This window comes from Pseudophryne corroboree, chromosome 5 (assembly GCF_028390025.1).
Source record: "Pseudophryne corroboree isolate aPseCor3 chromosome 5, aPseCor3.hap2, whole genome shotgun sequence".
Taxonomy (NCBI): Eukaryota; Metazoa; Chordata; class Amphibia; order Anura; family Myobatrachidae; genus Pseudophryne; species Pseudophryne corroboree.
Window position 1 is genome coordinate 690,729,737 of NC_086448.1, and position 24,751 is coordinate 690,754,487.

The window sequence follows — 24,751 nt, forward strand, 5'->3', positions numbered from 1 at the left end:
GCAGTGACAGTAGACGACATGTCCGTAATCGTTGTCAGGTCCTTCAGTCCGGACCAGATGTCAGCATCAGCAGTCGCTCCAGACTGCCCTGCATCACCGCCAGCGGGTGGGCTCGGAATTCTGAGCCTTTTCCTCGCACCCCCAGTTGCGGGAGAATGTGAAGGAGGAGATGTTGACAGGTCGCGTTCCGCTTGACTTGACAATTTTCTCACCAGCAGGTCTTTCAACCCCAGCAGACTTGTGTCTGCCGGAAAGAGAGATCCAAGGTAGGCTTTAAATCTAGGATCGAGCACGGTGGCCAAAATGTAGTGCTCTGATTTCAACAGATTGACCACCCGTGAATCCTTGTTAAGCGAATTAAGGGCTCCATCCACAAGTCCCACATGCCTAGCGGAATCGCTCCGTGTTAGCTCCTCCTTCAATGTCTCCAGCTTCTTCTGCAAAAGCCTGATGAGGGGAATGACCTGACTCAGGCTGGCAGTGTCTGAACTGACTTCACGTGTGGCAAGTTCAAAGGGCAGCAGAACCTTGCACAACGTTGAAATCATTCTCCACTGCGCTTGAGACAGGTGCATTCCACCTCCTATATCGTGCTGAATTGTATAGGCTTGAATGGCCTTTTGCTGCTCCTCCAACCTCTGAAGCATATAGAGGGTTGAATTCCACCTCGTTACCACTTCTTGCTTCAGATGATGGCAGGGCAGGTTCAGTTGTTTTTGGTGGTGCTCCAGTCTTCTGTACGTGGTGCCTGTACGCCGAAAGTGTCCCGCAATTCTTCTGGCCACCGACAGCATCTCTTGCACGCCCCTGTCGTTTTTTAAAAAATTCTGCACCACCAAATTCAAGGTATGTGCAAAACATTGGACGTGCTGGAATTTGCCCATATTTAATGCACACACAATATTGCTGGCGTTGTCCGATGCCACAAATCCACAGGAGAGTCCAATTGGGGTAAGCCATTCCGCGATGATCTTCCTCAGTTGCCGTAAGAGGTTTTCAGCTGTGTGCGTATTCTGGAAACCGGTGATACAAAGCGTAGCCTGCCTAGGAAAGAGTTGGCATTTGCGAGATGCTGCTACTGGTGCCGCCGCTGCTGTTCTTGCGGCGGGAGTCCATACATCTACCCAGTGGGCTGTCACAGTCATATAGTCCTGAGCCTGCCCTGCTCCACTTGTCCACATGTCCGTGGTTAAGTGGACATTGGGTACAGCTGCATTTTTTAGGACACTGGTGACTCTTTTTCTGAGGTCTGTGTACATTTTCGGTATCGCCTGCCTAGAGAAATGGAACCTAGATGGTATTTGGTACCGGGGACACAGTACCTCCAACAAGTCTCTAGTTGGCTCTGCAGTAATGATGGATACCGGAACCACGTTTCTCACCACCCAGGATGCCAAGGCCTCAGTTATCCGCTTTGCAGTAGGATGACTGCTGTGATATTTCATCTTCCTCGCAAAGGACTGTTGGACAGTCAATTGCTTGGTGGAAGTAGTAAAAGTGGTCTTACGACTTCCCCTCTGGGATGACCAGCGACTCCCAGCAGCAACAACAGCAGCGCCAGCAGCAGTAGGCGTTACACGCAAGGATGCATCGGAGGAATCCCAGGCAGGAGAGGAATCGTCAGAATTGCCAGTGACATGGCCTGCAGGACTATTGGCATTCCTGGGGAAGGAGGAAATTGACACTGAGGGAGTTGGTGGGGTGGTTTGCGTGAGCTTGGTTACAAGAGGAAGGGATTTACTGGTCAGTGGACTGCTGCCGCTGTCACCCAAAGTTTTTGAACTTGTCACTGACTTATTATGAATGCGCTGCAGGTGACGTATAAGGGAGGATGTTCCGAGGTGGTTAACGTCCTTACCCCTACTTATTACAGCTTGACAAAGGCAACACACGGCTTGACACCTGTTGTCCGCATTTCTGTTGAAATACTTCCACACCGAAGAGCTGATTTTTTTGGTATTTTCACCAGGCATGTCAGTGGCCATATTCCTCCCACGGACAACAGGTGTCTCCCCGGGTGCCTGACTTAAACAAACCACCTCACCATCAGAATCCTCCTGGTCAATTTTCTCCCCAGCGCCAGCAACACCCATATCCTCCTCATCCTGGTGTACTTCAACACTGACATCTTCAATCTGACTATCAGGAACTGGACTGCGGGTGCTCCTTCCAGCACTTGCAGGGGGCGTGCAAATGGTGGAAGGCGCATGCTCTTCACGTCCAGTGTTGGGAAGGTCAGGCATCGCAACCGACACAATTGGAGTCGGTCTCTCCTTGTGGATTTGGGATTTCGAAGAACGCACAGTTCTTTGCGGTGCTACTGCTTTTGCCAGCTTGAGTCTTTTCATTTTTCTAGCGAGAGGCTGAGTGCTTCCATCCTCATGTGAAGCTGAACCACTAGCCATGAACATAGGCCAGGGCCTCAGCCGTTCCTTGCCACTCCGTGTGGTAAATGGCATATTGGCAAGTTTACGCTTCTCCTCCGACAATTTTATTTTAGGTTTTGGAGTCCTTTTTTTACTGATATTTGGTGTTTTGGATTTGACATGCTCTGTACTATGACATTGGGCATCGGCCTTGGCAGACGACGTTGCTGGCATTTCATCGTCTCGGCCATGACTAGTGGCAGCAGCTTCAGCACGAGGTGGAAGTGGATCTTGATCTTTCCCTAATTTTGGAACCTCAACATTTTTGTTCTCCATATTTTAATAGGCACAACTAAAAGGCACCTCAGGTAAACAATGGAGATGGATGGATACTAGTATACTTATGGATGGACTGCCGAGTGCCGACACAGAGGTAGCTACAGCCGTGGACTACCGTACTGTGTCTGCTGCTAATATAGACTGGATGATAATGATATGAAATCAATATATATATGTATATATAATATCACTAGTACTGCAGCCGGACAGGTAGATATATATTTATTAGGTAATGATGACTGATGACGGACCTGCTGGACACTGTCAGCTCAGCAGCACCGCAGACTGCTACAGTAAGCTACTATAGTAGTATGTATCAAGAAGAAAGGAAAAAAAAAAACCACGGGTAGGTGGTATACAATTATGGATGGACTGCCGAGTGCCGACACAGAGGTAGCTACAGCCGTGGACTAACGTACTGTGTCTGCTGCTAATATAGACTGGATGATAATGATATGAAATCAATATATATATGTATATATAATATCACTAGTACTGCAGCCGGACAGGTAGATATATATTTATTAGGTAATGATGACTGATGACGGACCTGCTGGACACTGTCAGCTCAGCAGCACCGCAGACTGCTACAGTAAGCTACTATAGTAGTATGTATCAAGAAGAAAGAAAAGAAAAAACCACGGGTAGGTGGTATACAATTATGGATGGACTGCCGAGTGCCGACACAGAGGTAGCTACAGCCGTGGACTAACGTACTGTGTCTGCTGCTAATATAGACTGGATGATAATGATATGAAATCAATATATATATGTATATATAATATCACTAGTACTGCAGCCGGACAGGTATATATATTTATTATGTAATGACTGATGACGGACCTGCTGGACACTGTCAGCTCAGCAGCACCGCAGACTGCTACAGTAAGCTACTATAGTAGTATGTATAAAGAAGAAAGAAAAAAAAAAACACGGGTAGGTGGTATACAATTATAATATTATATATATATTAATTATATACAATTATATATATATATATATATATATATATATATATTAATTAAACTGGTGGTGATTATTAAACTGGTGGTCAGGTCACTGGTCACACTATCAGCAACTTGCAAGTAGTACTCCTAAGCATACAATCACAATATATATTATACTGGTGTGGCACTCTGGCAGCAAAAGTGTGCACTGTACGTTATATGTAGTATGTACTCCTGAGTCCTGAGTCCTGCTCTCAGACTCTAACTGCTCCCCACTGTCAGTATCTCCCCCACAAGTCAGATAATACAATACAGTCACACTATCTATCACTTCACTTCAGCAAGTACTAGTAGTAGTAGTACTCCTCCTAATGCTCCCCAAAATTACTACTGTGTCTCTCTCTAGTGAGACTGTCTCACTCTCTTCTCGAATCTCTATAAACGGAGAGGACGCCAGCCACGTCCTCTCCCTATGAATCTCAATGCACGTGTGAAAAATGGCGGCGACGCGCGGCTCCTTATATAGAATCCGAGCCTCGCGAGAATCCGACAGCGTGATGATGACGTTCGGGCGCGCTCGGGTTAACCGAGCAAGGCGGGAGGATCCGAGCCTGCTCGGCCCCGTGTAAAAAACCCTGAAGTTCGGGCGGGTTCGGATTCCGAGGAACCGAACCCGCTCATCTCTACCAGACACTACCCCGTTTCTCCAGCCACTCCCGTGTTTTTCCCAGAAACGGCAGCGTTTTTCTGCACACACCCATAAAACGGCCAGTTTCCGCCAAGAAACACCCACTTCCTGTCAATCACACTCCGATCACCAGAACGAAGAAATTTCTTCGTTAAGCCGTGAGTAAAATACCTAACTTTTTGGCAAATTTACTTGGCACAGACGCACTGCGAACACTGCGCATGCGCAGTTTGCGACAAATCACACCATTGCGAAAACCACTAACGAGCGAACAACTCGGAATGAGGGCCACTGTTTCCTCTGTCGATCGTAATGTTTCCTGATTAGATCCAAAAAAAAAAAATATATAGCATTCAGTACATGAAGAATGTATTAACGTCACTAAGGACCCTGCTGTTCCTGACAAAAGGGTCTATATATGTGGATGTATATATATATATATATATATATATATATATATATATATATATATATACACACACTGCTCAAAAAAATAAAGGGAACACTAAAATAACACATCCTAGATCTGAATGAATGAAATATTCTTATTAAATACTTGGTTCTTTACATAGTTGAATGTGCTGACAACAAAATCACACAAAAATTATCAATGGAAATCAAATTTATTAACCCATGGAGGTCTGGATTTGGAGTCACCCTCAAAATTAAAGTGGAAAAACACACTACAGGCTGATCCAACTTTGATGTAATGTCCTTAAAACAAGTCAAAATGAGGCTCAGTAGTTTGTGGCCTCCACGTGCCTGTATGACCTCCCTACAACCCACATAAGTGGCTCAGGTAGTGCAGCTCATCCAGGATGGCACATCAATGCGAGCTGTGGCAAGAAGGTTTGCTGTGTCTATCAGCGTAGTGTCCAGAGCATGGAGGCGCTACCAGGAGACAGGCCAGTACATCAGGAGACGTGGAGGAGGCCGTAGGAGGGGGACAACCCAGCAGCAGGACCGCTACCTCCGCCTTTGTGCAAGGAGGAACAGGAGGAGCACTGCCAGAGCCCTGCAAAATGACCTCCAGCAAGCCACAAATGTGCATGTGTCTACTCAAACGAACAGAAACAGACTCCATGAGGGTGGTATGAGGGCCCGACGTCCACAGGTGGGGATTGTGCTTACAGCCCAACACCGTGCAGGACGTTTGGCATTTGCCAGAGAACACCAAGATTGTCAAATTCGCCACTGGCGCCCTGTACTCTTCACAGATGAAAGCAGGTTCTCACTGAGCACATGTGACAGACGTGACAGAGCCTGGAGACGCCAAGGAGAACGTTCTGCTGCCTGCAACATCCTCCAGCATGACCGGTTTGGCAGTGGGTCAGTAATGGTGTGGGGTGGCATTTCTTTGGGGGGTCGCACAGCCCTCCATGTGCTCGCCAGAGGTAGCCTGACTGCCATTAGGTACCGAGATGAGATCCTCAGACCCCTTGTGAGACCATATGCTGCTGCGGTTGGCCCTTGGTTCCTCCTAATGCAAGACAATGCTAGACCTCATGTGGCTGGAGTGTGTCAGCAGTTCCTGCAAGATGAAGGCATTGATGCTATGGACTGGCCCGCCCGTTCCCCAGACCAGAATCCAATTGAGCACATATGGGACATCATGTCTCGCTCCATCCACCAATGCCACGTTGCACCACAGACTGTCCAGGAGTTGGCGGATGCTTTAGTCCAGGTCTGAGAGGATGTCCCTCAGGAGACCTCATCAGGAGCATGCCCAGGCATTGTAGGGAGGTCATACAGGCACGTGGAGGCCACACACACTACTGAGCCTCATTTTGACTTGTTTTAAGGACATTACATCAAAGTTGGATTAGCCTGTAGTGTGTTTTTCCACTTTAATTTTGAGTGTGACTCCAAATCCAGACCTCCATGGGTTAATACATTTGATTTCCATTGATAATTTTTGTGTGATTTTGTTGTCAGCATATTCAACTATGTAAAGAACAAAGTATTTAATAGGAATATTTCATTCATTCAGATCTAGGATGTGTTATTTTAGTGTTCCCTTTATTTTTTTGAGCAGTGTATATATATATATATATATATATATATATAAAACAATTATAATGAAAGCTGAGGTAACGTTCCTCCTTCTCATGTGCTGAGCGCTCTGTTTGAAAAAGTCTGGGTCAGCCCTGACAAGATGGTTTCAAATCTTCAAAAGGATTCTGATTGTTTATTCTTTTCCCACCGTGGATAGAATAAAATGTGAGTCACCCCCTGTTCTGCACGGGGCCCTGTCACAAATCCAGCGGATCGTATGCAGGAAGCTACATTATATTCTAGTTATGTGTCCACGCATGCGTTAGTTAGACCTGCCATTACATACGCATGGGGGAGTAGTAGTATTCAAAAATGGTCGGTTACCTTGTCATCCGATATAGATACCCTGGGGAGATATGGGATACTCCTTACTTTAGGTTATATCAAGGACACTGCAGCATACTTTCGTGCGACTGCAAGGAATATAGGACTCTTGGGTTCGTGGGCCAATTCCATGGCGGTCTCGGCTAGGAGGGCGTTGTGGATTCACCAATGTAATGCTGATGCTGACTCCAAGAAGAAATGGAGTCTCTTCCCTATGAAGGTGAAGCCTGGTTTGGTGACGGCCTAGTTAATTCGATCTCGGCAGATGCTGCTGGTAAGTCTACCTTCTTGCCCTATGTTCCCTCACAACAGATGATGATGACGCATCATTGTCGGATGCAGACATTTCGGGCCAATAGATACAGATTTCTCTTTTTTCTTGGCAGGTGGAGAGAAGATCACAGGAGCAGAAATCATCCTCTGTTTCTGCCACATCCACCGCATGACACTGGGACTCTCTTGAGGGAGCCCACACAGGTGGGGACATGTCTAAAACTCTTCAGTCAGTCCCAGAATGGACTTGGACCCAGGGGTTTTAAGAATAGTGTCCCAAGGGTGCATACTGGAGTTTTCCAGACGTTTCCCCTCGCCGATTATTCAAATCGGCCTTACCGATTCTCATCCGGACAGGGAGGTAGTGTGCGACGCAATACAAGGGTTGTGTCAGGATCAGGTCATTGTCCTGGTTTCCCCTGTCACAATAGGGAGAAGGCTGTTGTTCAAGCCTCTTTGTGCTCCCGAAACAAGACGGATCGGTCAAACCAGTCCTAAATCTGAAATCCCTAAATTTCTACTTAAAGAAATTCAAATCCAAGATGGAATCTCTCAGGGCAGTGATCTCCAATCTGGAAAAAGGATAAAGGAGGTCTAATTATGGTTTTTCCTCCGCATTAGGCTTACCTGAGGTTTGCAATTCAGGATTGTCATTACCAATTTCACCAGGGTGATGGCGGTAATGATGGTTCTCCTTCGCTAGTAAGGAGTCACAATTATCCAGTACTGGGACGGTCTCCTGATAACGGCGAGATCAAGAAATCAGTTGGTGAAAAATGTGGCACTCTCCCTGATAGTTCTTCAACAACATGGTTGGCTCATGAACTTGCCAGAACCACTGTCGCTCCCAACGACATGGTTGTCGGTTTTGGGAATAATATTAGATACAGAACTACAGAGAGTTTTTTTCTTCCAGTGGAAAAGGCTCTGATGATCCAGAGTCTGGTCAGATCAGCAAGAGTGTCAATCCATCAATACATTCGGTTGCTGGAAAAGATGGTTGCGGCCTAAGAGGCCATTCAGTCGGCAGGTTCCATGCCAGGGTGTTCTAGTGGGACCTGTTGGACAAGTGGTCTGGCTCCCGCGTACACATACACCGGAGGATAATCCTGTCTTCCAAGACCAGAATCTCACTCCTGGGCTGGCTGCGCAGTTCTTACCTCCTAGAGGGGCGCATGCATGCCTCCGAGGCTGAGGAGCAGTCACACAGGGGGAAAAACTTCCAAGGAAGATGGTCAAGTTAGGAAACTTGTCACCACATAAACGGTCTAGAGTTAAGGGCCATTTACAACGGTTTTCTATAAACAAAACACAGAGCAGTAATGGCAGAAGCCACAAGGATTTTCCGTTGGGGGAAAAAACATACAAGCGCTCTGTCAGCGAGGTTCGTTCCAAGAGTGGACAAACGGGGAAGCAGACTTCCTCAGCAGACACGATCTCCATCCAGGAGAATGGAGCCTCCATCAAGAGGTCTTCACAGAAGTGACAAGACATTGGGGAATTCCTCAAATAGACATGATGGCGTCTCGTCTCAACAAGAAGCTTCAGAAATATTGTTCCAGGTCGAGAGACCCTCAAGCAATAGCAGTGGACGCCCTAGTGACACCGTGGGTGTTTTGGTCGGTGTACGTGTTTCCTCCGCTTCCACTCATTCCAAAAGTGATAAAGATCATAAGAAGAACAAAGGTTCAAGCGATCTTCATTGTTCCAGATTGGCCAAGGAGGGCTTAGTATCCAGATCTTCAGGAATTACTCATAGAAGATCCCTGGCCTCTTCCTCTGAGGGAGGATCTGTTACAGTAGGGGCCGTGCGTGTTCCAAGACTTACCGCAACTTCGTTTGACGGCTTGGAGGTTGAAAGCTGGATCCTAGCCCGAAAGGGTATTCCCAAGGAAGTCAGCCTTACTCTTATTCAGGCCAGAAAAGGAGTAACGTCTAAACATTACCACCGTATTTGGAGAAAATACGTGTCTTGGTGTGAATCCAAGAAAACTCCTGCGGAAGAATTTCAGTTAGGACGTTTTCTCCATTTTCTACAAGCCGGTGTGGATGCTGGCCTAAAGTTGGGCTCAATTAAAAGTTCAAATTTCGGCTTTATCAGTTTTCTTCCAAAACAATTGGCCTCACTTCCAGAAGTTCAGACCGTCGTGAAAGGCGTATTGCACATCCAACCTTCGTTTGTGCCCCCTGTGGCACCATGGGATCTTAACGTGGTGTTGCAGTTCCTTCAATCTCATTGGTTTGAATCTTTACAGGAGGTAGAGTTGAAATTCCTTACTTGTAAAGTGGTCATGCTGTTGGCTTTGGCATCCGCACGGCGGGTGTCTGAATTGGCGGCCTTGTCTCACAAGAGCCCTTATTTGATCTTCCATGAAGACAGAGCAGAATTAAGGACTCGTCAACAGTTTTCTGCCGAAAGTGGTTTCATCGTTCCACTTGAACCAAACTATTGTGGTACCTGTGGCTACTGACGCCTTGCTGGAATCGAAGCCTCACGATGTAGTAAGAGCTTTGAAGTTTTATGTCGCCAGGACGGCTCAGTTTAGGAAAACAGAGGTTCTGTTTGTCTTGTATGTCACAATAATTGGGGCTCCTGCTTCCAAGCAGTCTATTGGGCGCTGGATCTGTCATACGATTCAGCAGGCTCTTTCTACGGCTGGATTGCTGTTACCGAAATCGGTGAAGGCCCATTCTACAAGGAAGGTGGGCTCGTCCTGGGCAGCTGCCCGGGGGGTCTCGGCATTACAACTTTGCCGAGCAGCTACTTGGTCGGGTTCAAACACCTTTGCGAAGTTCTACAAGTTTGATACCCTGGCTAATGAGGACCTCATGTTTGGTCAATCGGTGCTGCAGAGTCACCCGCACTCTCCCGCTCGTTCTAGAGCTTTGGTATAAACCCCATGGTTCTTGATGTGACCCCAGCATCCTCCAGGACGTATGAGAAAATAGGATTTTAATACCTACCGGTAAATCCTTTTCTCTTAGTCCGTAGAGGATGCTGGGCGCCCTTCTCAGTGCGTACTGTATCTGCAGTTATTGGCTGTGGTTACACACAGGTTGTGTTACGATTTTTGTCAGCATATTGCTGCAAATTCTTCATGCCGTTGGCTTGTGTTCTGTTGAATGCCACGTTCTGCAGCATGCTTGAGGTGTGAGCTGGTAAGATGCTCACCGTGGTTTAACAATAAATCCTTTCCTCGAAATGTCCGTCTCCCTGGGCACAGTTCCTTAAACTGGAGTCTGGAGGAGGGGCATAGAGGGAGGAGCCAGGTCACACCATTTGAAAGTCTTAAAGTGCCCATGTCTCCTGCGAATCCCGTCTATACCCCATGGTTCTTGATGTGACCGCAGCATCCTCTACGGACTAAGAGAAAAGGATTTACCGGTAGGTATTAAAATCCTATTATATATATAATATGAGGCATTAGTATGAGCCGAAATTCACATTACACCACACAGTATGAGCCAAAATTCACATTATACCACACAGTATGAGCCAAAATTCACATTATACCACACAGTATGAGCTGAAATTAACATTATAGCACACAGTATGAGCTGAAATTTACATTATAGCACACAGTATGAGCCGAAATTCACATTACACCACACAGAATTAGCCGAAATTCACCTTATAGCACACAGTATGAGCCGAAATTCACTTTATACCACACAGAATGATCCAAAATTTACATTATAGCACACAAAATTAGCCGAAATTCACATTATACCACACAGTATGAGCCAAAATTCACATTAGAGCACACGGTATGAGCGGAAATTCACATTATACCACACGGTATGAGCCGAAATTCACATTATACCACATGGTATGAGCCGAAATGTGCATTATAGCACACAGTATGAGCCAAAATTTACATTATAGCACACAGTATGAGCCAAAATTCACATTATAGCACACGGTATGAGCCAAAATTCACATTATAGCACATGGTATGAGCCAAAATTTACATTATAGCACACGGTATGAGCCGAAATTTACATTATAGCACACAGTATGAGCCAAAATTCACATTATAGCACACAGTATGAGCCAAAATTCACTTTATACCACACAGTATGAGCCAAAATTCACATTACAGCACACGGTATGAGCGGAAATTCACATTATACCACACGTATGAGCCGAAATTCACATTATACCACACGGTATGAGCCGAAATGTACATTATAGCACACAGTATGAGCCAAAATTTACATTATAGCACAAAGTATGAGCCAAAATTTACATTATAGCACACGGTATGAGCCGAAATTCACATTATAGCACACGGTATGAGCCAAAATTTACATTATAGCACATGGTATGAGGCAAAATTTACATTATAGCACACGGTATGAGCCAAAATTGACATTATAGCACACGGTATGAGCCAAAATTCACATTATAGCACACAGAATTAGCCGAAATTCACTTTATACCACACAGAATTATCCAAAATTTACATTATAGCACACAAAATGAGCCAAAATTCACATTATACCACACAGTATGAGCCGAAATTCACATTACAGCACACGGTATGAGTGGAAATTCACATTATACCACACGTATGAGCCGAACTTCACATTATAGCACACAGTATGAGCCAAAATTTACATTATAGCACAAAGTATGAGCCAAAATTTACATTATAGCACACGGTATGAGCCGAAATTCACATTATAGCACATGGTATGAGCCAAAATTTACATTATAGCACATGGTATGAGGCAAAATTTACATTATAGCACACGGTATGAGCCAAAATTGACATTATAGCACACTGTATGAGCCAAAATTCACATTATAGCACACAGAATTAGCCGAAATTCACTTTATACCACACAGAATGATCCAAAATTTACATTATAGCACACAAAATGAGCCAAAATTCACATTATACCGCACAGTATGAGCCGAAATTCACATTACAGCACACGGTATGAGTGGAAATTCACATTATACCACACGTATGAGCCGAACTTCACATTATAGCACACGGTATGAGCCAAAATTTACATTATAGCACATGGTATGAACCGAATTTCACATTATAGCACACGGTATGAGCCAAAATTCACATTATCGCACACAGTATGAGCTAAAATTCACATTATAGCACATGGTATGAGCCAAAATTCACATGATAGCACACGGTATGAGCAACACTGCATACCGACAGCTGGGCGAGTGCAAATGAGCCCCTTCCAAGCCCGGTGGTACGCTCCGCTATCTATTCTACCACCAGGGGGGTCGTGGACCCCCAACAGGGGGAAAAGGTGTCGGGATTCCGGCGCCGGTATACTGTGAGCCGGGATCCCAACAGCCGGGAACCTATATACCACCCGAGAGAGGAACAGGGAGGGTGACAGAGGGTCAGGGAGAGTGACAGAGGGTCAGGGAGAGTGACAGAGGGACATAGGGACAGGGAGAGGGACATAGGGACAGGGAGAGGGACATAGGGACAGGGAGAGTGACAGAGTGACAGGGAGAGAGGGTTTGGGAGAGTGACAGCAGGGACAAAGGGAGAGAGAAAGGCAGCAGAGTAAAATTACCTATTGAGCAGCGGCGATGCGGAGGAGGCTGTGGTCTGCAGTGCGGTGGATGAGGAGGCTGCGGTCGGCTCGGAGTGGTGGAGGCTGTGGGCGTTGGAGATGAGGTGAAGGAGAAGGCTGTAGGAGTTGGCGAAGGTGCAGAGGAGACTGAAGGCGGCGGTGATGCAGCGGAGGCGGCAGAGGATGGCGGCGGTGTAACAGAGGAGGCGGCAGTGGTCGGCAACCTTTGGTGCAGTTCCTATGACTGCCACTACTATTTCAAATCTGCCACGGACCGGCAGCCAATCAGGCTGATCCTGATTGGCTGCCAGTTCGAGAGAGGTCTGTGACATGCAGATGCGGTGGCTGGGATCTACTTCAGTCAGTGCTCGAAGTGCCGGCCCACTTCGAGCACTGTATATATATATATATATATATATATATATACATATATATAACGTACATATATGGATCCCCCCCTTACAAATCCTGCATTTGCCATTGGAGAGGGGGGGAGAGAGAGGGAGTGGGAGCGGGCGGGAGAGACTCTTACCTGACACAACCCAGTCCCAGCCACAGGTCTGTAATGAAGGGAAGGCAGGCACTTCTCGGCATTAGGCCATGCCCCCTTATCACCCGCGAATTGCGGCACTTCTTTGGGGCCGTGAACCAGCCCTGGTAAGGGGGGGGGGAAAGAGGGCGGCAGGCAGCCCTGTTGAACTGGGTCTGGGAGGAGGAGGGTCTGCACACAGCCGCATCCTGCCGCTGCTGCTCAGTCCCTGCACAGAGGTTGTGATGTGCGGTCTTTCGGCGGCGGCGCCTCTCATATTTTGGGGGGGTGAGCTGCCCCCTTGCCCCCCCAGTTCCGATGCCTCTGGCACTGCAGGTGGGGCAGATATAACATGTGCAGAGAGAGTTAGATTTGGGTGGGGTGTGTTCAAACTGAAATCTAAATTGCAGTGTAAAAATAAAGCAGCCAATATTTACCCTGCACAGAAACACAATAATCCACCTAAACCTAACGCTCTCTGCACATGTTACATCTGCCCCCCCCCCCTGCAGTACACATGGTTTTGCCAATAAGAGAACAAATTTGCTGCTGCGATCAGGTCTGAATTAGGCACAGTGTCATCTCCAAGTGCTACTGCAGGCAGCCAATCCGGTGGTATGGGTTGGACCTTTCACGCTGCACAATGATCCGTTGGTGGGCTTGCCAGGTCACTTAGCCCGTATTATTTTTCCAAGCCCTTTTCAGACTGAGCCACAACCCAGCGATAGCTAGTATTATTACGGCAGCCTGAAAGGGGTATAAGTTTGACATCATTATAGCCTTTTGCTTTTTCGCATACTTGGTCCTTGCCATCCTTCTACTGGACAGAGACCACCATGAATGGCCACCTTCTATCCTTGCCAAAGTCACAGCCTGTGCACATGTGGTCCCAACTGTCTCAAAACGTAACTTCCCAACATACACTTAATCCTTCCACCCCTCCATAATGTTTTGTGTCAATGTCTCCTTGCACCCACTCTCTGTACCTCTGTCTCAGCACCTCTAGTATGTATATCTATTCCTTCCTTTCTTCATCTCTGTGGCTGTCACTCTGGACTTGATTTATTAAATCCATACCCGAAGAAGGATAACTCTATCCGAGACGTTTTGCACGGAGGTCATGAGCATAGCCAGATTAAGGGGGGGATGCAGGGAATACTGTACCCCGGGCCCCCCTCTGTCAAGTGGCCCACCAGCCAGTGCATACTAACATTATTAGCTCTCCCTCTTGTGCAGCAGCAGAACCAGGCTGCCCAAATGTGAGCAGGACAGTATGCACTGCAGGCATAGACACAGTAGTATCAGGTTTCAAGAGATACGGGGGTATATTTACTAAGCTCCCGATTTTGACCGAGATGCCGTTTTTTCTTCAAAGTGTCATCTCGGTAATTTACTAAGCAAAAATCACGGCAGTGATGAGGGCATTCGTAATATTTTGGAAGTCCTAGGAAAAAATCACGAATCAATACACCATCGGTCAAATACGCCAGCAATTTGGTAGAAATCGGTCATTTACTAAAAAGTGCAAAACACAAACACTGCCGACAATAGGCAAACACTGCCGTGCTGAAATACAATTCGTGAAAAAGTGCTAAAAAAAACAGACCTGCTTTTTTTTACCGTGATTGGATAGGCATGCACGGATCCATGAGATCCGTGCATGTTTTTCAGTGGGAAGGGGTGGGAAATGTTTGAATTTGTTTAAAAAAAATGCGTGGGGTCCCCCCTCCTAAGCAAAACCAGCCTCGGGCTCTTTGAGCCGGTCCTGGTTGCAAAAATATGGGGGAAAAAATGATAGTGGTTCCCCCATATTTCAACAACCAGCACCGGGCTCTGCGCCTGGTCCTGGTTCCAAAAATACGGGGGACAAAAAGCGTAGGGGTCCCCCGTATTTCTGAAACCAGCACCGGGCTCCACTAGCCAGATACATAATGCCACAGCCGGGGGACACTTTTATATAGGTCCCGGCGGCCCTGGCATTACATAACCAACTAGTCACCCCTGGCCGGGGTACCCTGGAGGAGTGGGGACCCCTTCAATCAAGGGGTCCCCCCCTCCAGCCACCCAAGGACCAGGGGTGAAGCCCGAGGCTGTCCCCCCCATCCATGGGCTGCGGATGGGAGGCTGATAGCCGTTGTGTAAAAAAATGAATATTGTTTTTAGTAGCAGTACTACAAGTCCCAGCAAGCCTCCCCCGCAAGCTGGTACTTGGAGAACCACAAGTACCAGCATGCGGAGGAAAACCGGGCCCGCTGGTACCTGTAGTAGTAGTACTACTACTAAAAAAATACCCCAATAAAAACATAAGACACACACCTTGAAAGTATAACTTTAATACATACATACACACCTCCATATACACATACTTACCTTATGTTCACACGAGGGTCGGTCCTCTTCTCCATGTAGAATCCATGGTGTACCTGTGTGAAAAAATTATACTCACATAGTCCAGTGTAGAAGCCTCTTCTTCTTGTAATCCATTTGTCATCCAGGTACTTGTCAAAATAAAAAAACGGACACCCGACCTCGCACTGAAAGGGGCCCCATGTTTTCACATGGGACCCCTTTCCCCGAATGCCAGAAACCCCCTCTGACTTATGTCTAAGAGGGTTTCTTCAGCCAATCAGGGAGCGCCACGTTGTGGCACCCTCCTGATTGGCTGTGTGCTCCTGTACTGTATGACAGGCGGCACACGGCAGTGTTACAATGTAGCGCCTATGCGCTCCATTGTAACCAATGGTGGGAACTTTGTGGTCAGCGGTTGACCGAAAGTAACCTCACCGCTGACCACAAAGTTCCCACCATTGGTTACAATGGAGCGCATAGGCGCTACATTGTAACACTGCCGTGTGCTGCCTGTCAGACAGTACAGGAGCACACAGCCGATCAGGAGGATGCAACAACGTGGCGTTCCCTGATTGGCTGATGGAACCCACTTAGACATAAGTCAGAGGGGGTTCCTGGCATTCGGGGAAAGGGGTCCCATGTGAAAACATGGGGCCCCTTTCAGTTCGAGGTCGGGTGTCCGTTTTTTTATTTTGACAAGTACGTGGATTACAAATGGATTACAAGCAGAATAGCCTTCTACCCTGGATTTTGTGAGTATAATTTTTTCAACAGGTACACCATGGATTCTACATGGAGAAGAGGACCGACCCTCGTGTGAACATAAGGTAAGTATGTGTATATGGTGGTGTGGATGTATGCATTAAAGTTATACTTTTAAGGTGTGTGTCTTATGTCTTTATTGGGGTATTTTTTTAGTAGTAGTACTACAGGTACCAGCGGGCCCGGTTTTCCGCCGCATGCTGGTACTTGTGGTTCTCCAAGTACCAGCTTGCGGAGGAGGCTTGCTGGGACTTGTAGTACTGCTACTAAAAACAATATTCAACACTTTCAACAAAGGCAATCAGCCCCCCATCCGCAGCCCTTAGATGGGGGGGACAGCCTCGGGCTTCACCCCTGGCCCTTGGGTGGCTGGAGGGGGGGACCCCTTGATTGAAGGGGTTCCCACTCCTCCAGGGTACCCCGGCCAGGGGTGACTAGTTGGGTATTTAATGCCACGGCCGCAGGGCGCTGTATAAAAGTGACCCCCGGCTGTGGCATTATCTGTCCAGCTAGTGGAGCCCGGTGCTGGTTTCAAAAATACGGGGGACCCCTACGCTTTTTGTCCCCCGTATTTTTGGAACCAGGACCAGGCGCAGAGCCCGGTGCTGGTTGTTTAAATATGGGGGAACCCCTGTCAATTTTTTCCCCATATTTTTGCAACCAGGACCGGCTCAAAGAGCCCAAGGCTGGTTTGGCTTAGGAGGGGGGACCCCACGCAATTTTTTTTTTAAGTTTAAACATTTTTTTTTTTTTTTTTTACAAGGTGCACAATGAAGCCCAGCACGGATCTCTCAGATCCGGCCGAGATTCATTGTATTAAAGTCGGCAGTGTTTTACAAGTCACTCACGTAAAACACTGCCTAAAAAAACGAATGACATCGACATCGGAAAAACCGAAAATGCAGAATACGGCAGCTTAGTAAATTAGTCGTAATAAATTTTAAAAGTTGCAAATTTACACTTGCGATGTCATTCGTGATTGAACTTTGACCTCAAACGGGAAAATACGATTCTTAGTAAATTTACCCCACAGACGGAGCTTCCTTACCAGAGGAGAGATAGCAGAGGAGAGAGAGCTGTAAGTGACCCAGGGTTCCCAGCTTCTCCTCCCGCCTGGGTGTCAGGGTCCTGTGTAATGAAAGCATTCATGTCTAGAGAGAGACACACACAAAGCATCCTCCTGAGTCCTGTCCCAGTGTGTAAGTACTACAGAGGCTGCTGCTATTGCATTTTTGCAAGATAAATTATAGATATATTTTTTTCTGGGTGCATTTTAAGCTTAAGTTGTCTTTGTTCCACTGCAGGAAAACATTATAAAATTGTTGTCTCTCTATTAGGTGGCGAAATAAACAGTACCCAGGCCTTCTCAAACTATTAGTTTAAAAAAAAAAATTCAAATATAATATATAATAACAAATCTCAACATATATTGGCCCACACTGTTATAAAACTAATGCTTTCACCCTCACAGTAATAAAACACATTGGCCCCACTGTAATAAAGCACATTGGCCCCCACTGTAATAAAACACATTGGTCCCTGCAGTAATAAAGCACTTTGGCCACCAGAAGTAAAAAAGCACATTGGCCCCCCACAGTAATGCCACACACTTCCCCCCATAGTAATTCCACTCATTGGCCTCACCCCCCCTTTCCAGTAATTTTACAAACTGTCCCCCCCATATTAATTCCACATATAGCCTGCCTCCCCACCCCAGCCATTCCACATATATCCTACCTCGCCCCCAGAAATTCAACACTTAAATAAAAACATAATTAATTATTTTAATTTAACCTGCGGCTGTAAAAAAAGCTCTCCCTCTCAGTCTAGTGTGCCGCGGCACAGCGGTTGAAAAATGCTGATATACACCATCTCCTATATAATAGCCCAGATCTGTGACTTTGTGATTCATTTGCTAACGCTGGGCGGAGTCACAACAGTGGGCGGAGTTAGTCAAATGAGTCACAGATCTGGCCAAATCTACAGGAGACTAGGAGCAGAAGCAGATAGTATGGGCATGGCACAGGCAGGGGTGCATACCTCCCAGCTTTCTTCAGACAGAAGGAGGGACACACACTCGGCGAAAAGGGGGCGTGGCTTCACGGGAGGGCCCCGTTTTCGTCAATGAGGGGGCATGCCCAGCGCTCTGTGAGCTGCTGGCATGCCCCCAGGGGCTGATTATGAGTCCGGGGGGGCCAGGGCACTTGAGACAGGGGAGCCCTATCTCATTGCTGTGCCTGCTGTGGGTTGGGGGCGTGGCCTAATCGCGGGACGCGAGGCCACGCCCCCTTACGCAAATTCCGTTGTTTTTTTGTTTTTGTTTTTTTTATGGAATTTTGGCCCCTCAGCTAGGGGTAAATCCAGAGAAGGTGGTCGCTCCCACCTACACACCCGCACAGGCAGAAGAAAGCAGGGAGACTGCTGCCTCCCTGCAACACCACAGACCTGCCAACACGCAGCAGCGTGTGCTGACAGTAGCACAATGCTGCCGTTGTTGCTGGCAGGACGGGGGGGGGGAGCTTCTGAGCTGGGACAGAGCTACTCGAGCCGGGGGGCCCCCTAAAACTGTGGGGCCAACGGTACGTACCCCCTGCCCCCCCCCCCCCTTAATCCGGCTCTGCTGCTGGAACCCCCCCTTAATCCATACCCCCTGATGCCCCCTCTCCCTCTGTCTCCACTATTCACCGCTGCTCTGCTAAGCAGAACAGTGAGTACAGGAGCTTTCCAACTGACCCCCCCGTTACCGCGGGACACTGCGACCCGCGGGTGGGACAGCGGGACAGACCCAAAAAAAATGGGACTGTCCCGCGAAAATCGGGACATTTGGGAGGTATGGGGGTGTGTGAGGGGGTATGCCGTACAGACAGACGGGCACCGGCTCACTGTGTGCTTGACCCCCCCCCTCTCTGGCGCAGAGGAGCGTCACTTTCTGGCACACTCCACGCTTCTTAGCTGCAGTTTTGTGGGGCACCTGCCGCTGTGCAGGTTCCGTACTGCCTCTGTTATCTCCAGCCCCGGCAACCCCACCGCTAGCTGCAGCGCTGTCACCCACAGTGAGGTGCGCCCAGCTCCTTCACACACTTTAGCCGGCGGGTAACGCTGCAGAAGTCCGAGCTGCTTGCAGGCTCCGACCCCCTCCTCCCTCCAGCCGCAGCATCTCCTGGGGGCTAACCAGTCACTCCCAGTCTCCCCTTACCACAGTGCCCGGCAGCTGCGCGAGGTCTGCGGTGTGTGACTGAGGAAAGGGGGAGGGATGCGGACGGGCAGAGGAAGCAGGACTCCAGCCTAAGAGAGTCAGCCATGCCAAGTCTCCACCAGCAGCAGATCCCAACAGGTTGGAGTGGAACAGCAGCAGCCAGCAGCAGTGACTCCGGTAAGACACATCAGTCTGTCACCACTGTTTTGTCCCTAATATCAATCTCTCCCGTGCCCTGTGTTCTGTCATGTCCCTGTCACCCCTGGCCTTGCCCTGCCACCCTTGTCCTGGCCCTGTCACCCTTATCCTGGCCCTGTCACCCTTATCCTGGCCCTGTCACCCTTATCCTGGCCCTTTTACCCTTATCCTGGCCCTTTCACCCTTATGCTGGCCCTGTCACCCTTATGCTGGCCATGTTACCCTTATGCTGGCCCTGTTACCCCTATCCTGGCCCTGTTACCCCTGTGCTTGCCCTGTCAACCCTATACTGGCCCTGTCACCCCTGTCCTGTTCCTGCCACCCCTACCCTGGCCTGTCACCCCTATCCTGTCCCTGTCATTTCTGTCCTGGCCCCGTCGCCCCTGTCCTGGCCCCGTCACCCCTTTTCTGACCCTGTCACCCCTTTTCTGACCCTGTCACCCCTGTCCTGGCCCCGTCAACCCTGTTCTGACCCTGTCACCCCTGTCCTGGCCCTGTTACTGCATACCCTCCAACTACCTTTTTGGCAGGTACAATACCCGCAGCGCCTCCAGACCTCTCCCCAATGCACCACACCTCCGCACCTTCCCCTCCACCCCTCCCCCACACGCTGTGCCTCCAGACCCCCTACACCACCCGCGGCTCCCACTCCTCCGCCCCTTCACCACCCACAGCACCTCCAGGCCCCCTCCACCATCCACCCCCTTTATATGTCTCCCCCCACACCTGCCCCCCTCCACCCGCAGCATCTGCAGACACCCTCCTCCATCCGCGGTCCCCCCCTCACCCACCCCTCCCCCACCAATGGCACCACCGCACCTGCCCCTCCACCACCAGCAGCACCTCCGGATCTCCTTCCCTATGCGCCGCACCACCCGTACCTGCCCCTCCCCTACCCATGGCGCCTGCGGACCCCTACCCTACCCCCGGCACTCCCGCCCCTTCCCATCCCACAGCACCTCCGGAACCCTTCACCCATCCACAACATCCCCACACCTGCCCCTCTCCCACCCATGGCACCCCTGCCCCTCCCCCACCTGCAGTGCCTCCGGACCCCTCCCCAATCTGCATCCCCCACTCCTCTGCCCCTCCCCCACCCGCAGCACCTCCCGACTCTTCCCCATCCGGGCCCCACCCCCACTTCTGCCCCCCCTCCACCTGCAGCATCTACAGACACCATCCGCAGTCCCCCCCGCACCCGCTACATTCTGTACATCGTGCCCTGCAGGTGCTGTTCACGCCGTCGCAAGGGGCTGCGCCTCCTTCACCATCGCACGCCCTTTCATTGTGCAATATTTAACCACTAACAAAGGAATGCAGGTAATACTTTATATAATACAAATATTGAACCCCAGAAAGGCATGCAAGGGTTAAGGGGGCGTAGCCCCTTGCGACGGTGTGAAGAGCGCCCGTAGGGCGCAATGAAGCACCTAGTTGGTTTATATTTAATATACACAATCCATACATCCCAACATGACCCATTCCAAGAGGGACAAAATGCTCTCTACCTGGACTACCCTCTTAACTTATAATTGTAATCATTTTTGTTGAAATACCTTTTCTTATCAATGAAATAGTTCAACACATGTGATGCCACGCATATATTAAAAGGGAAGTCCAGGTAGAGAGCATTTTATCCCTCCTGGAATGGGTCATGTTGAGAGGTATGCACAACCTAATATTCACCCCCCCCCCCCCCTCTCCACCAGGGCCCCCCTGTCCTAAGTGCCCCAGGTCCCCCCAAGGCTTAATCCGGCCCTGGTCATGAGGGGGACATAGAGGCACTATGACTACTACTGATTGGACCCATTCTCCTTTAAACCATCTGCAGTGGTGCCGACGGGACTACAGAATGTTCTGCTAGCATAGCTCACCGCACCACTAAACAAGGATGAGAGAAAGAGAGGGGTTTACCCTGTCCCCCATTAATTATTTACATAAGATGTGTCCACATACACCTTTCCTAAAATCTAGCCATATGGCACAATTTGGCACGCCACTGACTTTGTGACATAGGGTGTGTACACACGGTGAGATATTTTCTTTCAATTTTGACTATATAGTCAAAATTGCAAGAAAAGTTAGTGCAGATCGCAAGGTGAAAGTCACCTTGCGATCCCGATTCAATCCTGATGCGCGGTCCCGCCAGGTCGGCATCGCAAGAAAAGAGAGACTGTGCAGACAAGTCAATCCTTGCTAGATCGGTATACTATCTAGTTCATCTCACAGGTCAATGACATCTCATATAAGCCAAAATCTCACATAAGCCAAAATCGTAAGCACACATAGGGGGTGATTCCGAGTTGTTCGCTCGCTAGCTGCTTTTAGCAGCATTGCACACGCTAAGCCGCCGCCCTCCGGGAGTATATCTTAGCTTAGCAGAATTGCGAACGAAAGATTTGCAGAATAGCGAAAAGAAATTTCTTAGCAGTTTCTGAGTAGCTCGAGACTTACTCACAAACAGTGATCAGTTCAGTCAGTTTCGTCCCTGGTTTGACGTCACACACACGCCCAGGGTCCGGCCAGCCACTCCCCCGTTTCTCCAGACACTCCCGCATTTTTCCCTGGCACGCCTGCGTTTTTCCGCACACTCCCAGAAAACGGCCAGTTTCCGCCCAGAAACACCCACTTCCTGTCAATCACACTACGATCACTTCAACGATGGAAAATCTTTGTTCGGGCGTGAGTAAATCTACTAAGTTTTGAGTTAAAATACTAACCGCATGCGCACTGCGAACCATGCGCATGCACATTTTTGCCTTAATCGCTCCGTTGCGAAAATCGGCAACGAGCGAACAACTCGGAATGACCCCCATAATCCTTATCTCAAGAAAATTTTGACAAAATCTGTGCTATCTGGGCTCCAGGGAGTTCAAGGGAAATCGCAAGTGAAAATTGGGCATAGCAAGGATCTCACCGTGTGTACACACCCTTAGCCATGCCTTGTGTTTTTTCTTTGAATGTGCTACTTTAATTTGCTACTTTATGCAAATTCTTTTGCTGCTAACTTTTTTTCAGGATCCATCCAATCGCTACACACAGAGGAGCAGCTTGGCTGTGCTATGCATGTTGTGCCAAATGAAGCAAAAAGGGAAAGGTGTAAGTGGACACATCTGTATGTATGTTTTTTTTACCCTCTGTCTATGCATGTACTTAAAATAATTTTTTTACCTGGTTTTATTCATGATCTGCATAATTAATTTCCATTTTGTTAACGGTAAAGAGGTCATATTTTACAACTGGTAAGGACATTTACTTAAGGATTTACAGTAGCACCCCTTTTCTCACCTGATCTTGAAGTCTTGATGTTGGAAGTTGGTGTTTCTATCTGTTTGTGAGAGAAGGGCTGCTTATACCAAAGTTTATTTTGTGCATTGACATATGCATTTGTTATTTGCTGAATTGATTTATTGATTTATTAAATGGCAAAAAATCATTCATCCTATCTTTCCAGAGATTACTGATAAAGCAGTATCACTGGTGCTAGTACCGTCGGTGGTAGTACCATGCTGCATGGCCAACTGAGTGAGGGAATTTAAGCTCAGCCTGTGCTATTACAGACAGATTTTCATACCTCAGAAGTATTGTAATCACATGATGCATTGTAGACAACTGTTAATGTTATTCCACCCTGACATGACTGGAAAATGCCATGCCTAGACATAGTGGCACTGGCAGCACAAATATTGGTGGTCTGTAATCACAAATAGTATGCACAGAGCTGTCTTCTATGTCATGTTTGTTTCCCACACTTGATACTTGGGTGTCAATCTAACTAACTCACCCCTATTGTTATTGTGTAACCTAAAGTTCTTTGAATTAGCTCCTGAGGCAAACGTAATGCATCTCCCTCAAAGAAGTCCTCCAATTCTGCTTATGGTTACACCAAAGTGATCCACTGAACCCAATGTTGCCATAAAGTGCATAAGGATTTGTCTTCATGTGCTTTGTAATGTAGTTAATGATATGTACTATGTTTTGCAGTGTCTCACCAAGGTATCAAAATGTCTAAATAAATGAGTTCAGTAACGACGTTAGTAACTAGTTGGGGAATAAAAGCATCAAAGTGGTTGAGGTACTAAATTGCTACATGAGCAGACCTCTCTACTATCTGAAGTGCTGGGCATGCCCTTAGTGTGACATGACTCTACTGCTATGTAGCAAGACCTTTACCTCTTCGCATTGGGGTATAATGTGTCTCAAATCAAGAATCACAATTATCAGTGGATATGGTTGGGGGGGGTTGTATATGTAGATGGCTAGCAGTTGTGTTTACTAGGTAGCTGGTGACTGGTACTGTATACCCTAGGAAATATGAATGTATCATTGTGGAGGGGAGGAGTTATGCATGTAAAGCGGCCCCCAGATTGGATGTGGGAACCAATGTTAATTTATAAAATTGGAGGGAGCTAATTTGCAGATTGTAGGAGCACACCACATATCCGCACCATGGGGGTCATTCCGAGTTGATCGCTAGTTTCCGTTGTTCACTGTGTAGCGATCAGTGAAAAAAATGGCTAATCTGCGCATGCGTATGCACCGCAATGCGCACACGCGTCATATGGGTACAAAGTCCTTTGTGGTTTTGCACTGGTTCTAGCGACGATTCCAATCGCACAGCCGAACGCAAGGAGATTGACAGGAAGTGGGAGTTTCTGGGTGGCAACTGACCGTTGTCTGGAAGTGGTTGGAAAAATGCAGGTGTGGCCGGGCGTTTGCTGGGCGGGTATCTGACATCATTACTGTGTCACTCGTCGCAGCAATCATCGCACAGGATAAGTAACTACAGGGCTGGTCTTGTTCTGCACAAAATGTGTTTGGTGACGCGCGGCTGCACAGGCATTCGCACTTCTGCAAAGCGAAAATACACTCCCCCGTGAGCGACGACTATGCGTTTGCACGGCTGCTAAAAGTAGCTAGCGAGCGATCAACTCGGAATGACCCCAAATATCCGCATTTCTCCGTGCAGCGTCAAATCCATAATTAAAGGAGTGTTATTAGGAAAGGGAAAGAGATCTACAGTTGGCCTAGAGATCTACAGTTGGACATAGCACATCCCAACATGCTGGAGACGAAAAAAAATTATTAAATTGTGAAGCATGTTAAACATGTTTACATTTATTACAGTTGTACAGTTTCTTAAATAGTCACATTTATACATATCTT